Raw genomic sequence first — 3,526 nt, 5'->3', positions numbered from 1 at the left:
TAATACAAATTTTTGACCAATTTATCCTTTGAACAATTGTTCATACACATATTAATTAATATATTAATTAAATTATTGTTTATTTAATCTCATTTAATAATAACCGTTAGATGAGAAAATGAACGATTAAGATGGGTTAGCATAGTTTGCACAAAATATTGGGTTAGTATTTGAACGTGCCCCTATATATATATATATATATATATATGGGCACGTTCCAATGAAAACCGTGCATTTCTAAGAAACCGTGTAAACCAATTTCGACCAATAGGAAAATTCCATTTTTTTCTAATTAAAATTAATTAATAAGGGTATTTCAGTCATTTACAATATTTTCTATTAAATATGAAAGTTATTAATAAATCTTAATTAAGGAAACGTTATAAAGGAAATTGTATAAATGGTAACATTTAAATATTTAATTATATTATAATATTAAAAATTTGAATTTCATATATTGTAAGGATTTCCCCGTTTTCTCCCCAATCGAGATGATCTGGGCACTGTCTCGGAGAGAGGCTCGGTGAAATAGACCAAGTTGGCCCTTGCGAACAGCTTGATGCACTATCTCCCTTCAACCCTCAAAAAAATCTCTTTTCGTCCTATGAAATTTTTTTGATAGACGAATAATTGAAGAAAGAAAAAAATATCTTTTTTCTTAAGAATCAACAAACGGGTCTTGATGAAACAATTGAAGTGTATAATGAAATCATCAAATCGTAGACGAACAAAAAAAATCCAGAAATGAAACAGGTTTCATGAACGTGAAACTGGTTCATGTTGCAAATAAATTATGTGAATCGAAACATTTTCATGGTGAACCCGTTGCATTGATTGTGTAGTTGATCAATTTAGTTGGTGAAAAGGAAAATGAAACCAGTGTATTTTGTATTTGGTGCGTCATGAACTAAGTGCATGATGAAACGAGGAAATGATTTTAATCTGCTACAGAATCTTGAGGATTGTAACCTGCTCCATAATCTTGAAGATTGTAAGTCTTAAAGGAATAAATCCATCAAATCAATGGTGAAATAAGAAAATTACTGTACATGAAATAGGTTTCATGAAAGTGAAACTGGTTCATGGCGTTAAACTGTTGCATAATGTATTTGATTTGTCATGAAATAATTGAATGATGAAATGGATACATGAAGAAACTGCTCCAGAATCTTGAAGATTATAATATGCTTTAGAATCTTTAAGATTGCAAGGCTTAAAGGAATTAATGCATCAAATCAGGAACGAAAGAAAGAAAATAATTTTGCATGAAAAAAGATTAATGAAAGATCGAGTAGAATGTTACCAAATATTAAATTTTGTTTACCATTTATGTCCTTACTGTTGAAATAAAATAAATTTTTAATATATATTTTTATTTAATTTCCTAAAATAAAGTAAACTAATTTTGGTCATTGATCAAGAAAATGGATGGATGAGATTGGTTTACACGGTTTACACAAACGGGACCGGTTTTTATTTGAACGCTCCTATATATATATATATATATATATATATATATAGGGGCCTATTCAAGAGAGAACTGAGTTGTTTGTGATAACTGTGAGAACCAATATTAACCACAAATCAATAGATAAATTAGGAAATTTATAAATTTGGTAATTTTAAATTAAAATCTTAATGCAAGGATATTTTTGGTATTTTAAAACATATATATATATATATATATATATATATATATGTTTGATCAAACACTTTGACTTTCCATGTTTTTATTTAAAAAGGTAAAACAAGTCAAAAAATATATCTAAGAAGAAGGATCAAAATATTATTTCTGAATCTAAAACACATTAAATCTAACTTTTTATAAATAATATATATATATATATATATATATATATATATGCACAACATATTTAGTAATAAATATATAATTTATTTAATATACAAGACCAGGAGGAATGACGTTACCCGGCCTCATCACCGGTTTAAATTTTTTGAGATCCCGTCCCCATTCTCGATCCCCGATGTTGCAGGGAATCCCCAACCCAGGCGGGTACACTTGATTTCCCAATAGGGCATGTCTCATTCCTATGTCTAAAAATTGAACCCTACGTTTTTGTGCATTTATTTTGATCGTGATCCAAAAATATATACATTATCAAATTATAATAAGATATCTTTATATGTATGTGTCTCATAAAATTTCATTTCTCTTATAGATGATAAATACAAATACAAACTATTGAATTGACATTGTCTTCTCAAATTTCACTTTATTCGAGTCAATGTGACCAAAAGAACATCTTTGGTTGTTCCTTTCTTCACCCGTAATCCTATTATTGTTCCGATGCTCATCATCCTAATCCAATTAAAACCACATATTTTGTCTAAACAAATCATCTTTAAAATCAATTTGGTATACATAAATCTCATTTTTTTTAACATCAACTAGTATTAACAGTACTGTTGTTGCTGATAAAAGAAAATCTAACCATTGTTCAGTTTATAAAGAAAAAACGTTATATACGAATCTAAAAAGCTTAATAAACTCAAAATATCATGGTTATTAACCGGAAAAAAAACAAAGAAAATACGAGATTGAGACATCAAGAGTCAATTGGTTCCCATTATGTTGATTTTGTGCTAAACATGTCTACTTTTTAGAGATGTATCAACACAAGCTTTTCCTTTTGTCAAACATAATCAAAAGCTTTTCAACATGTGTTGTAATTTCTTTGGTCAAACTTATGAATCCTTTTTGAAATGGTAAAACAACAAGGAACTAAAATCGACATGATATAAAGCAAGTTTAGTTGAAAAGATAACCATTTAACGAGTAAATAACTGTTTTTAAGTGTTTGGGTTATAACTTTTTTAGGGTGTTTGGGAGGGGGTGATGGCCGTGCCGAAGCTCTTTTCGTAACACTCTTTCTTTTTGCCGTTCAAAAAAAAAAAAAACTGTTTTTAAGTATTAAAAAATTGGATAAATAAAATTAAAAAAAGCGTGTAAACCTAAAGACGAAAATGAATATCATATAAATATTTGATATGGTCTAATCAATGATCTAAAGATCTAAACCTCTAATTAGACATATCATTTAATGAATAAATACAAAGAAAAATAAAAATAGTATTTAAATCGTCTTTCCACTATTAAGCAAAAGACCTTTACCTACGGATCTTTCCTTAAAAAATCCGTCGTTAAAGGGTTGATTCGTCACAGAATCGTTACAAAAGTTGGTGGGTGAACTGATGGTGAGAAACTCAAACAAGTGACAGATTACTCAGGGATTTTCTGGACAGTCTGTTGGTATTTTCTTGAAAAATATCGGATTCTAACGAACCAAATATAAATAATAGGAAACAGAAAATAAAATAAAAAAAAGATAATTAAGACGTATAGCATGTAAAAGTAATAGGGAAAATTGTACTAAAATGGAACCAACTTTCACCTAATTTCGATTTTAAGGAACTTTCAAAATCGTCATTTTGAGGAACCAACTTGCACCTGATTCCTATTTTGGAGAACCAACTTTCAAAATCGTCATTTTGAGGAACCAACTTG

Source organism: Cynara cardunculus (genome assembly GCF_001531365.2).
Source record: "Cynara cardunculus var. scolymus isolate 2C chromosome LG 15, CcrdV1, whole genome shotgun sequence".
In the NCBI taxonomy this organism is placed as follows: Eukaryota; Viridiplantae; Streptophyta; class Magnoliopsida; order Asterales; family Asteraceae; genus Cynara; species Cynara cardunculus.
The sequence above is the reverse complement of the archived record's forward strand: the minus strand, read 5'-3'. Positions refer to the sequence as shown.